Source organism: Impatiens glandulifera, chromosome 4, assembly GCF_907164915.1.
Source record: "Impatiens glandulifera chromosome 4, dImpGla2.1, whole genome shotgun sequence".
NCBI lineage: Eukaryota > Viridiplantae > Streptophyta > Magnoliopsida > Ericales > Balsaminaceae > Impatiens > Impatiens glandulifera.
Genome location: NC_061865.1, coordinates 11,312,176 through 11,326,838, shown reverse-complemented (window position 1 = coordinate 11,326,838; position 14,663 = coordinate 11,312,176). Strand labels below are relative to the sequence as shown.

The 14,663-nt window shown below is 24.4% G+C and overlaps 1 long non-coding RNA gene and 1 pseudogene across 1 annotated transcript; both read left to right on the top strand.

Annotated features, from left to right (window-relative positions):
- The first annotated feature begins 649 nt into the window (after window positions 1-649).
- Window positions 650-1,550, top strand: LOC124934720 (annotated as a pseudogene).
- An 8,750-nt stretch (window positions 1,551-10,300) lies between these two features.
- Window positions 10,301-13,006, top strand: LOC124936996. Its single transcript, XR_007099196.1, has 3 exons — window positions 10,301-10,415; window positions 11,134-11,196; window positions 12,787-13,006. It is a non-coding gene; the product is annotated as an uncharacterized LOC124936996 (long non-coding RNA).
- The last annotated feature ends 1,657 nt before the right edge of the window (window positions 13,007-14,663 follow it).

Sequence of the window (14,663 nt, the reverse complement as noted above, 5' to 3'; positions counted from 1 at the left end):
ATCCGAACACTTTGAAAATTAAGCATCATTATATATATATATATAGATAACGAACTAAAACGTGGTAAGATATCAAAAGTGTGTTAAACGGACCAAAAATGTATTAAACAAGTAAACAGCGTATTAAACGGATCAAAACAAGTTAAATAATTGTTAAACAGGTCAAAATGTGATCAATATTGGTTAAACGAGTTTAAAAAGTGTTGATCAAGTTAAAAACATATTAAACGGAGAAAAAATTAAATAATTGTTAAATGATAAAAAATGTGTTAAACTAGCTAAAAATATTTTAAACGAGTCAAAAACGTAATAAATATGTTAATATTTAAAATTTAATTTGGATACCAAACCCATATTAATAAATAATATGGGTTGAATAATAAATTGACTAAATTTGAGTTTAATACCTCTCTCTATGATCGGGTTTATTTATGTCTCAAAGAACACCAGAAAGAATTCCAAATCCTTGTTGTATATTTTTTTTTTTTGCAAAACTTATCTGAAAATTAGAGTTCATTTAAATCATAAATTTTAATTTTAAAAACATATTAGTTATATATTATTATTATTTATATATAATTAAATTATTTTATACTAACAAATTAAATATATATATATATATATTTAATTAAAAAATAATAATAAATAGATGACACAGTACAAAACTTATATTAATTCATAATTTATTTATTTATAATGTAAATTGTATAATATTATTGTGAGCAGATGTGCATTTAGCGGTACTAACTTGTTTTAATTTTGTTAATTTTTTTTAGATTCGATAGAAATTTGCGATAGAGAACAAATGCAAAAATCATATCAATACATACATTGCGAAAGTTCGAACGGTTACTAAGTAACACCCAAAGCCATGGAAGTTGCAAACCAAAATGCACAATCCATGAACATGTAAGTGAGAAGGGTGCTCATAACAAATCCCTCAAACCCTTTAGGGGTAACTATCCCTCGCTCCACTCTCGAGGAAATCTTCAATTTTGTTGTCCAAAAGAACATCCATCTCGTCTCAAACGAAATCTATTCAGGATCTGTGTTCTCATCGCCTGATTTTGTTAGCATAGCCGAGATCTTGGTATCCAAAAATTACAAATAAGCTGAGAAAGTTCACATAGTCTATAGTCTCTCAAAAGACCTCGGACTCCCAAGGTTTAGGGTCAAGACTATATACTCGTACAATGACAAAGTTGTGACAATCGCTAGAAGAATGTCTAGTATCACTCTTATCTCCTCTCAAACACAACATTTGCTCATGCATGTTGTCGGGCAAATTTTTTACAAAGAAGTATATAAAAGTGAACCGCGAAAGATTGTTAAAGAGGCAACAACTTATGGTAAACAGATTGAGGGAGTACGGAATAAAGTGTTTGGAAGGGAATACATGTTTGTTTTCTTGGATGAACTTGAGCTCGTTTCCTCCGTTTCTTGAGGAAACGACTATGGAAAGCGAATTGGTTCTTTGGAATTCAATAGTAAATGAGGTCAAGCTGAATATTTCTTCAGACTCGTCTTGCCATTGCATGGAGCACGGATGATTTAGAGTTTGTTTTGCCAATATTTTTAACCGTTTTAAGTTTATTAGCGGGTCAACCCACAATCTGACCCAAAATATTCATTTACTCTCACATATATATCCAAATTAACCACAGCTCTCGACCCGGCAATTCGGACACATTAAAAATTAAGCATCATTATAATTATATATATATATATATTAGTTAGTTAAAAAGTTGAACTTATATTGTTGAAATATCACGCGTTCATCAAATTTGGTGTTGAATTTAAAATATAAAGTGTTATTAACTTAGTTGGTTAAAGGGTTGTACTTGTTTTTAGGGTTGCAAGTTCAAACCATACTTATAGCTTTTTTTATTTTATTTTTAACCGTTTTAAGTTTATGAGCGGGTCAACCCACAATTCGACCCAAATATTCATTTACTCTTACATATATATCTAAATTAACCACAACTCTCGACCCGGTAATTCGGATACATTAAAAATTAAACATCATTATATATTTCTTACGAGCTTATTCTTTTAATGATGCCATTAATATTAAAGTGGTGCTATTAATATTAAATTAATGTTTCGATTATTTTGAATATCCATATTGGTATAAAGAAATCCAATAAAGTGCCTAACAAAATTAATTTTCACAACAAACTCATATTGAAATTTATTGTCACAAGATTCAAGCGATATATGCTATTTAGTATTTCTCAAGTTTATCAAAAACATGGAAATCATTTCAAAATAAATAAAATCAAATACTAATATACATTTAAATAAATATATATATATATGATTCTCTATAAAATAATAACGTTAGTTCAGCTAAACAATATAAATATCTTCTTTATTATTAAATGGGCAGCCCGGGTTGCTGGGCTTACCTCAGGTCTGTATTCAATTACAATGGGAGCACCTCCTAAAATCAACACTAATATGACTTTTATTTCAACAAAAAGTTGATTCAATTTTCAAGCATTTTTTTTACTTCTCAACATCAAGTCAAGTTGATTCAATTTAAGAAAACATGGTCGACAACAAATGATTAACTTGACAAGGTTAAAGTTATCGTATATAGTTTTCATGAAAAAAAAATGTCTTATAAAGAAGAAAAGAAGAAGTTATATTGAAAAATATAATATGATGTATTATAATTTAATTTAAATTATTAAGTTAATATTGTATATTATGTTCTCATGTTTAAAGTTTGTAATGCAAATAGTTAATGTAAGCGTATGGAGAGTGAAGAGGATGACCCTAAAGCTTCCCACGGCCGGCCCTGGTTAATGAAAGTCAAGTCGGGTCGGGTCAGATTTAAGATTTAGGGCAAGAGAATCGAAGATAAAAGAGACTGAGGAAAGAGAGATATATAATTTTAAATAAATAAAAAAATATATATATATATAAATAAATGATGATGTGTAAAAAAGAGATGACATTAAATTGTTTAAATTTTAAAATAAATGACAGCTAAAAAACTGATGGATGAAGGTGCGCCCAATAAGAGTCCGAATACCCACCCATCAAACGACTCTTTATGAGCTGGATTCCAAATAAGACACCAAATATTTATTATATTTATTATATTTTGAAGAGAGAGAAAAGATGATAATGACAGTAGATAGAGGAGAGAGAAGATCAACGAATCTTTATAGCAATATAAAACAAACAAAAAAATATATAAATGAAGAGAGAGAATAGGGTTTAGGGACAGAGGAGAGAGAATAAAATTGCATGCAAATTAATTATATATAACACATGTCACCATTTTATGACACATGTCACAACATGCAAGTCTACGTGTAATATGCATGTGACTATTAAAATATTTTTATTTAAAATCACAAATAAAACCATGTTATTAACTCAATTAAAAAATGATTTTACATAATAATTATTTTTTTAATTCTTAATAATAATTAAGAAAAATAAAATAGAACTTGATGACAATTAGGATCGGTAGTTTCAGTATAGTTTAATTTTGTAAAAAAAATAACTTAGATAAGATTAAAGTTATTATAGAAATGTCTTCCAATTAGTTATATTGAAAAATAGAATAATTATGTATTATAATTAATAAAAGTAATTTATTTTAGATTATTCAATTAGTGTATATTATATTCTTAGGTTTAAATTTTGTAAGGGCAAATACGTTATTTTGTAAGATGTCAGGGAAAAGAATGGTCCTAGCAGCTTCCCCTAGGTCAAATGAAACCGGGTCGGGTCGGGTCGGGTCTAGAGGTATGAGAGTAGGGTTAGGATGGAGGTAGGTTGGGAGAGGAAGAGGGTAAGGGAATCCAAGATAAAAGATAACGAGGAAAGAGAATGTATAATTTTAAATAAAAATATATATATATTTATAAATGATGATGTTAAAAGAAAAGTGACATTAAATAGTTTTAATTTAAAAATAAATGACAGCTCAAAAATTGATTAATGAAATGACGAGAGGGCGCCCAATAAGAATTCAAATCTACTAATTTCACCACTAGTTTTTTTACAAATCATTTAAACTTCAAATAAGTTTATTTTCAAGATAATATTACAATTATGATTCTTATGTTGTTTTTTATATGACAAACTCAATATATATATATATATATATATATATATATATATATATATATATATATATATATATATATATATATATATATATATATATATATATATATATATATATATATATATATATATATATATATAATTAATTATATAAGTATATTATATAATTATATAAACTTGTCATAATTGAAAGAGTGTTGTAACAAGCATTGAAGGTAATATGTGACTATTAAAATGTTCGTATTTAAAATAAAAATAAAATAATATTGCTAACTCAATTAAAATTGATTATATATAAATATATATAAATGGGTAAAAATATAATATTCTCAATCAGATGAATTCCCTAAACAAAATACAATTGTGATATTATTTAACTTTCTCTGATAATTATAACAAATGTTTCTTTATTATATACATAAACAAATTGTGATTAATAATATATTCATGATTAAATATAGACTTTGCTTTTAATAATTAAATATAATCAATAATATATTCCTATGTAATTGTTATAATGTGATTTATAAATTTTAATAATTAAACTTATTAATAGGATTGATTTATTTTTAATTGTTTATTTGACTGGACTATTAAGTAATTTATAATTTATTTTTTAAAATAAAAATATTATAATTAATTAAATAAAAAATTATATAAATCCCCATCTACGCTTACATCAGAAAACCCTAATCGGTTCTTTCCTTCCGCAGTCTTCTTCTTCGACTTCTCTATCTATTCTTTTTATTTTATCTTCTTTATCTTCTGAGTTATCTTCTGAGTTAATTGGTGGTTAATCGGTAGTTGCGAGTATAACTACAGTGAGTATGATTATTGATTTTTGTATTGTTAACCGTTTTTGTCTCTTGATCTAGTTTATTTGGCACTGTTCATATCCTCACTATTTTGATTTGATATATTTGCACTATTTTGATTTGATATATTTACAGATAACTACATTTGAGTGCAAAGCTCGTGCAAACTTTCTCAATAAGCTCCTATGGTCGGGTTTTCTGAATGCATGTGAAGTATCAGGTTTATCCATCTTATCCTTACCTTCATCTTTTCATCTTACAGATCTAAAATTTTGTTTTACTAAATTTTTGTTTGTTGTTGGTTTTACTTGCTATTTATTTGATTAATTAATGAAGTGTTTTCAAAATAGTGTAATCACTTCATTTGTGAGCTTATATTTTCAGATTCTATCTACTTCTTTACTTATCCCTTCTTTAAACCAACATGAAAAAACCCATAAATGAAAAACTATGTCTCTGATCCATAGGCATAAGGTTATTTAAAAAAATATTAGGTGATAAATAAAATAATATATATATATATATATATATATATATATATATATATATATATATATATATATATATATATATATATATATATATGCTTATTTAAAGGCATTTAAAGGGATAAATAAGTGATTTTTTAAAATAAATTAAGATTAATATATATATATATATATATATATATATATATATTATAATACAAATCTAATAATTAATATTATTTTTAAAATTAATATTATCATCTCACTAGTATTGTATTAAATTTTTAATTATTAGAAACTTTAATAGATACAATTTTTGTTATGAACTAAGTAATATATATTTATTATTGCTATTATTTTTATGAATTTTGCTTTTTCTAATGGAATATGTAATAGTGATTTTGGATTTTCCGGTTTCTTTTAAAAAATATTGTTTGATAAGATACATAATTTAAGTGTTAGAATGATAATAAGATGATAAAAAATTTATTTTTTTAAAACAAAAAAAACAATATAAAAAATCCAAAATTACTCAAGATTAAACTAACCCTAATTGTCCAAAGCCTAGTACATTTTTTTTATAATGTGTACTCTTTTATTTTAATTTGAAGGTTATAATTTTCAGATTTTTATCTAACTAAAATGAAAATTAACAATAGAAATGGAGGGTCCAATATCAATTTTTAAGTTTGATAGATATTTTAATATTAAGATTTAGAATTAAAATAAAAATATTATAAGGCTTTTTTTTATGTTAGTGTAATTTTATAGTTCTTAATTCTATTTTTTTTAATCAGAATTGTATTTTTAAATTTTATTTTTTTAATATTTTTCAAACAAAATAACTTATTATTTTCAATTAATTTTTTTTTTTTTGAAATTTAAGATGTGTTCTTTTTCAGTAACTTATCATTTTAAACTTTTTTATATATATATATATATATATATATATATATATATATTATTTTTGAATTTAAAAAGTTAAAATATGAAACAAATATTTTTATTTTTTATATATATATATGAAGTTAACATGGTGAACTAATTTTTTTTTTTAAAGAAAATCGAAACTTCAAAATTTGTTTGAGCCTTGAACTATACTAAATGATTTTTTTTAAAGAAAATTGAAACTTTAAAATTTTCTTGACCCTTGAATTATAATAATTGGTTAGATGTGTCAAAACAATATTTTAATAAAATAAATAATGTATATTAAAATAATTTTTTTTAATATTTTTTTACCAAATAAGAATTGAAATTGAATTACAATTTTAAGTTTTTCCATATGAATTGAATTGTAATTAAATGTCAATTCTAATTCTACAAATTCAAAACATACCTTAAATGAAAACTAAGATATCTCTCAATTTTCTATGCACAAGTTTATTTAAATTTTTTATTTTATTTTTATCACTTATTTAATTGTATTTAAAGTGAGAAGTAGATAGTAGTTAAAATAACTCAGATAATAAATATACCCATTAAATTGACTTTAAAGTAGTAATTATGTGATAGCTAGATAAAATAATTAAAATAATAGATATATTTATGTAAAGACATTAAATAAGTAATATATAGTTAAAATAAATTAAAATTAATATATATTTTAATACAAAATAAATAATTAATATTAGAAATCTCTCTATTATCCTATTATAAGTTTCTAATTATTAGAAAGTTTAAGAGGTAAAGTTTATTTTTATCAATTTTGCATGAATCATGTTTGATCTTTGAAAAATATTATTGAATGAGAAAATAGGTAAAATGTTAGAAAAATGTTTAAAAAAAATTCAAAAAATTCAAAAATAAGTCTTGTGATCAAACAAGCTTCTTCGGAGTGTCCAAAGTTTTACATAGAGTGTGTAACCATATATAGTTGATCCGCGTGCTCATCAATCCTCTGTCTTTTATACAAACCCTATTCAAAACTTCGCCTCCTTCATTCATTCCGCTCAAGTGAACTTGTATTAGGGTTCTTGAAACACTCTCTCTCTCTCACAACACACACACACAAACATATACTTGCTGTTGCATGTCCATGGAAGGAAACTGTTCAACAAATATGTCTTCTTTGGAGAAGATATCATCCATTTCTAAATTCATAGCTTTTAAGAGAACCTGTATTAGCAAAGAACTTGATTCCTGCAATAATGCATGTAGGGAAGTTGAAGAGCATCTAGATTCATCGGTGAAGGTCATTAATGAAATGATCCTTGAGCTCAAGGCAAAAGAAGAAGCTTTGGATTTGAGAGCTATGTCGTTTATTGAAAATCAAGATGCAGTTGAGATGTTAAAGATCTCTTTGGTGAATCGATGTGTAGAACTTGACCGTAGGGAGGCAGAATTCTCTCGGTTTCAAGAGGAGAAGATGGAGTATTTGAGGACAACTGGGGATCAGATGAAAAGTAGCCAAAGAGAAATGGATCACAAGGTGGCTGCTTATGATTCCTACTATAGGGAAGTGACAGCTTTCAATTTAAATCTCCATAAACAATTGGAAGATCTTCATGTCAAGCAGAAAAAACTTGAAGAAGATCGGAATCAACTCGAAGAAAGGCAGAATATACTGCTGCAGCGGGAGAAACTATTCGAAACACGCTGGAACGAGTTGGTGCAAAGGGAGAAACTTTTGGATGAACGTTGGAATGATATGGTACAGAGGGAAAAGGTGGTTGAAGGGATTGAAAATTGATGTTTGGTACGTGGTTTTAATCGATGAACAATTCCCGTATATTCTCGGAAATCATTCAATCCCTTCAATATTGGAGGAATAAAACTCATTTCAATCTCTCCTCTATATTCTCTCTACTCTCCTTTTACTCAACATCCATTTTCTCTATTATTTTTTTATTCTTTTTTTTTTCTTTTATCCTCCTCTTTATTCATTTTCTTCTCAATTCTATATGAAGTTAATATATGTAAGCTTATTTATTAAAAAACAAATATAGTTTTGACTATATATTTATTGCTTCTAATTGTTTTATTTAACATGATATTTTACAATTTTAGTGTTTCTCGTTTAATTAATTTTAATATAAGATAATAATTTTTTACGTATCAAAATTAACTACGAAAAATATATTAATATAAACTAAAATTTATAATATAAACCAATCAAATTACATCAACAATCATTATAATAATTAATAAAAATATAATAAAGAGAATACAAAATTTAATATAAAACTTATTAATAATTTATTTTACTTTTGACTAATTATTTCTCTTTTTTTAAATTTATTTATTTTTACTTCTATATATTAGATTAATTTATTTATTTATATAATTTTTAATTGATAATAATAAAAAGAGAATAAACAAAATTAATAAATATATTATTATCAATGATTTATTTAGCATGATATTTTAATAACTATCAAAAATTAATTTTATTCAAATAAACTCATCTTTTAATTAAATTCAAATAAACACGTTAAAATTTTTAATATAAACAAATCAAATATTGATAATAATTAATATATATATATATAATAAAAAATTAAATATAAAATTTATTAATTTTTTTTTATTTTGACTAATTATTTTTCTTTTTTCTTATTTATTTATATATATATATATATATATATTGAATTAATTGATTTATTTATATATTTTTTAAATGAGTAATATTAAGAAAACAATAAAAATAAAAATAATAAAGTTTATAACTATATTAAATTAAAGAGAATATAAAACTTATTAATATTTTTTATTTTAATAAATTATTTCTCTTATATATATATATATATATATATATATATATATATATATATATATATATATATATTTTGAATTAATTGATTTATTTATATGTTTTTTTAAATGAGTAATAATAAGAAAATAATACAAAAAATTTAATAAAGTTTATAAATACATAGAAATTAAATATAAAATTTATTAATTACTATCAATAATATTATTAACAGTGATTCCTGCATTCAAACCAAACACTATCAATGTAATGATATTTATAACATGTCATTCTCATCCACACATCTGTCCATCTCAATCTTATTCTATTCTGATTTCTTTATTTGAACCAAACGCCCCACAATGTTTAAGCATTTTTTTTCTTATAATACAGAATTCAAGAAAGTAATAGCAACTTGTTAAAAAAAAATATTCCCAACAAACAAATAACTTGACAAAGTTGAAGTTATTATAATTGATTTTTATTAATAAAAAAAATGTATTCCAAGAAAAAAAAAGGTTATACTGAAAAATATAATAATTATGTATTATAATTTAATAAAAGTAATTTAATTAAGATTATTAAGTGAATGTATATTATATTCTTAGGCAAATATTTAATGTAAGATGTGAGGGAAATATAAATCTTGACGAAGTTGATGCAAAACTAAAAGGCCAAATTGATGAGGTGGAAGCAAGGAAAGTAGAAGAACATAGACCAATGCCTAGAACTACATGGTCTACAGAAAGAGGTTTTTCTGGACGCACTTCACCACAAAGAGTAGAGAAAGTGATGCACGAAGACTTATCAAGAAGATCCTACTCTTCTTACCCTCAGGATTCTTTAGAATCTCCATCAAGAGAGAGAGTTTATAACACCTCTAGGGAACTATTGACATCTGCAAGACATGATGAATTACTTGGAGTTCCACCAAGAAGAGCAAATGGAGCTCGATCAAGAAACGCAAAGGATTGTGGGGAATCGTGCTCCAGATCCTTATATGATTTCTAGTACTGGTCCACCTGCTATTACTGCTAAGGCCAAACCGATGGCAGGACGTAAATGAGGTTAGCAGATATCAGAAGAATTACATATACTTTCTTCTCCTTGTGCTGTGATCATGGCTAACGGCTGCCTCATTTGATTTCCTTAATATGGGTGTGACTGAACTTATGATAGAATCTTGAAATATAAGTTGGAGACAAAACTTGTACATTTATACTTTAGAATTGCTAGTATTAGTTATTTTTTAAGAAACAATTGGTTTTGTAGAGCGAGCAGCACCAAACAGTGAGTGGTTTGTTGAATGCCCTGGGTCTGCAGAAATATGCTGTTCTTTTTCAAGCTGAGGAGGTAAGCTATTTCTTCTGTTGTTATGCTCTATGTAACATCATATCCTCATGGTGAGAAAGATGTTTGAGTTTCTATATTCTTCAGGTAGACTGGTTGCACATCAAGTTCATTGTATTATAACAAATTATAATTGGGAAACTGAAAACAGGGGCTGTCATGAAACTGGTTAAATGTTCTTAGATGAGCCTAAATATTTGATTAAAAATAATAGACATTAATGAAGGATATCTAAGAGCTTGTTTGATCTTGGTTTATTTGAATAAGATAGATCTTGTTTGTTGTTTGGTTCAAAACATTGGATTATTTAGGTTCATTTACCATTTTACCCTTACCTTTAATTTATAATAAATAAAGTTTAAAAAATGAAGGGTATTTTTTAGTTTATGATTTAAATGATGAGATTGAAAAAGTGTTGTTTATTGGGATGGTGGATTATTTGGAAATAACTATTGCATGAAATTTGAACATAGTAGAAGTGTTAAGGAATGGTATAGTTATATGTAAAGTTACTAGCAGTGAAACTGTGTATTACCTAGTTCAACAAAGAGACAGGACTGTCGTAGTTATCTCAATTTAAATTGAGAAATAACTTTATTGAGTTGAGTTATATAGTTTTCATTTTGAGGCTTTTAAAATTTATCTATAAAAAGTTAATTAAGATATTCTAGTATTTTTTGATTGATTATGCACTCTCAACATCTTCCCTTGCAAATTTCAGGTGGATATGTTAGCACTTAAACAAATGGGAGACAAGGATTTGAAGGACTTGGGAATACCAATGGTATGGTCTTTTTTCTCTTTAGCACCACCAATGCATAAATAATTTATTTCATCACTTTGCTTGGAAATCATACTTTTGAATTATTAGGAAGTCATTTGTCTGGATAAAATAATTAACTCTTACTATTTGTCTGAGCTTGGATTGGATGTTAATATCATTTGGTTAAAAGATTGAGCCCAATTGTCCTATAAAAAACTGTCAAAATCGAGAGTTTTCGTAAAATCGTTTTGTATAAATAAACTCGTAAAATCGAGAGTTTGCGCAAAACCGTAAAAGTTTACGTAAAAGCAAATAATTGATTTAAAATAAAATTAATTCATCTAAATATAGATAAATAATTGATTATTATTAAAAATTAATCAATATATTAACAAACTATTATTATAAACAAATAAAATTTATGTATCATAATTATTGTATTTAAAATATTTGTTGTTAAATTATTATAATATAAAATATCATAATCATTTATAATATTTATTATGAAAATTAAAATATAAAAACTAAATACCTACATTATAAAAATAAATCAATTATAAACTATTCATCAAAATAAAAATTAATAATTAAACTATTTTATCTTTCCAGATAATTTAATATATATATATATATATATATATATATATATATTAATTATTTATTATGATAACCCTAATTGCTTCCTTTCCGACTCCTCCAAGTACCCTCTCCTCCATTGTTCTCTCTCATTGTTTCCTCCATTGTCGCCTCTTTTTACTTTCATTTTTTCTGATTTTCTTCTTTTACTAATAATCTTTTGTTTCACATTCTATTATTGACAAATGATTGTAGCTTGAAGAATCTAACTATGTAGTCTTCAAAGAACAGACGAGCATTCAACAAGAGAGGAGAAGAGCTAAGAATACAAAAATCGGGTCGATGTTACCGATTTAAACGAGTTTGACGAGTTCACGGTATTAACTCGCGATTTCAGATCGATTTTACTACTGACGGAGTTTCTTAAACTCTTGACTCGTTTTGCTTGAGTTGACTCGTAAACTCGAACGAGTTCACGAGTTAACTCGTGAGTTTGACAACTTTGGTCTGGTTTGGTATCATAGCTGATATTGATTGACATTGTATAGAAGTTAACCAAAACTTCCATAGCTAGATTACGAAATGTCTCAGATTCGATTCCCCACTAAGGGCTTGTTTGATCTTTGGTTATTAGGGTTTTTTCTGGGTTTTGTCCTAAAAAACCTTGTTTGATGAAATTTTAAAAAAATTAGTTTTTAAAGTTAAAAAGTCAAAAATATCCTTTAGTTTTAAATATAAATTAATTTTATATAATTAAATAAGGGTAATTTTGGTATTTATATATATAAAATGATTGATTAGATAGTTGAAATGATGGATGAAAGGATGTTTGGGTTTTAGGATAAAATCCTGGAAAAACCCAAAAAACCAGTTCATCAAACGAGCTCTAAGAGTGCCCTAACCTAGAGTGGGTCAAGCTTACAAAAAAAAAAGTTGTGTCCTTTAACTTGTGGTTATTTATTTATACAATGCGATAATGAATGACCTGGTTGAAATAAAAGAAAAACTTACAATTTGTTTTGTGCCTTTGAAAAGGGTCCAAGGAAGAAGATTCTACTTGCAGTATGCCCCCCTTCTAGAGTAAGGCCATCACAAATCTGATTAAATATTTTGGAGATCTCATTATTATCAGTAGTAGTAGGAATTTATTATCATATGTTGTGTACTTGAAAAAATGTTAAAAAAGGTTTGGGAGAAATATATAAGTTGTTGGATGAAAAGAGAGTGTTTCTCTCATTTTATCATTGATTTTTAATTTTTGTTGTATATATTTTTTTTTTTGTTGATATCTGTCTGAAATTTATAAATCTGTTTGTTCTTGATTTACTTGTTATTTTTTTATTTTCATTTTGACTAATTGTGTCATACATATAATTTTCCAAAATTCTTCATTAGTGAATGTTCAGTTTTGATTAACTCAAACTCCAACCATAACCCAAATTCAAAATATTAATTTAAGTATGTTAATTTGGTTTGAATTTGGGTTGGAATGAATTATTAGGTTATTCATTACTCAAATTAAATAAATTTAATTATTTTCTATTTAATTAGTTTACAGAATTCATGTTTTTCTTAATTGTTATTTGATATTTTCATTATTTAGTAAAAGAAAATAATTGGTCTATACTCAAGTGGAGATAAAAAAAATATTATTTTAAAAATTATTAATATTATATATTTATTTTATACATTTCAGTAATAAAAAAACATGTTATAATTGTTAACATTATAGATAATTAATAATCTCTTTAATATCTAGGTTGGTTTAAAAAAAAAGTTCATAGTTAGATGATGCATGTACTTGTACAACTAATTTAAATGTATCTACTAAAAAATTTGATTATTTAACTTTTTTTTTAGTAAATTTTAATTAACTTTTATTTTTAAATTTATATATTTATTAATTAAATAATAATATATTTTTCTCTCTTTTTATATTAATAAATGTACCTACCCTCTTTTTTTTTTATCTTTTTCATAAATTTGTTATTATTTCTATATGAATATTTATTGATTATTTTAATTTAATTTTATATATATAAACATTCATCATTAATTATTTTAATTTTATATTTTTTTATGTTTTTTCTTATATTAATATTAATAATTAATTATTCTAAAATTGTTTGATTTTAATGAATGAAAATAATAATGACTTTTCATTTCAACAATAAAAAATCCTTTTTAACGCAACACAAAAATAAATAAATTAATTATCCAGAATTGGATAATAATAGCAAGTCATTCAATAAACACCAAAAAAGTAATAATAAAAGACAAAACAATATTTTTACGAATAAAAATTAAATAAAAAATTATTAATTTCATTTTTGTTCATACAAAAATAATAAGAAATAAATTCTTCAAAAAAATATTACATTAAAACATAAAATTCATACATAAGTTAAGTTTTTTTAAAAAATGAGAATTTAAAATTATGAAAAATAAAATCTGATGAAAAAAAATAAATAAAAAGAGAAACTAATATAAAAATAAAAATTTAAGAATAAAATAAATTATCTAATTTAATTAATGTAAAAGAAGGAAATAAAAAATATATTAATATTTAATAAATAAATATATAAATTTAAAAATAAAAATTAACTAAAGTTATTAAAATAGGCTAAATAAGCTAATTTTTTATAATAAGAATGTTTAAATGATCATTTATTATTATATATGTCTAAGTGAACTTTTTTCTTAAAAATAAGTAAGTTTATTATAATGAAGACCTTGTTTATTCATTTCACCTATTATTTTATCGATTAATTTATTAATTAAATAACGAACCAAAACGTGGTAAGATATCAAAAGTGTGTTAAACGAGCCAAAAACGTATTAAACAAGTAAACAGCGTATTAAACGGATCAAAACAAATTAAATAATTGTTAAACAGGTCAAAATGTGATCAA